Genomic DNA, 314 nt, shown 5'->3' with positions numbered 1-314 from the left:
CACTCACAATTTTATCACACTCATATGAAACGCGGTATTTGCTAACAAATTAGGTGAAGCTATTATATCCACAATTTCTGTTGACACAAAATTGTAACTGCAGGGGTTTTCAGTCCAAACCTTATAGCGGTACGAAGAATTACGCCTCGTTTGTTTGTTTAACTTCTCTATTTTGTTAACGAGGGGGACTTAGGACTTCACGATTTCATTTCCGCATGGCGACATGGCCTCTAAGCCATGACAATAACCTACTTAACTCCTCTGTGCATTAAAATACAATGTCTTCCTTCGTATACAGGGAAGTCGCGACCTCC

Source organism: Echinococcus granulosus, assembly GCF_000524195.1.
Source record: "Echinococcus granulosus chromosome Unknown EG_S00123, whole genome shotgun sequence".
Taxonomy (NCBI): Eukaryota; Metazoa; Platyhelminthes; class Cestoda; order Cyclophyllidea; family Taeniidae; genus Echinococcus; species Echinococcus granulosus.
The sequence above is the reverse complement of the archived record's forward strand: the minus strand, read 5'-3'. Positions refer to the sequence as shown.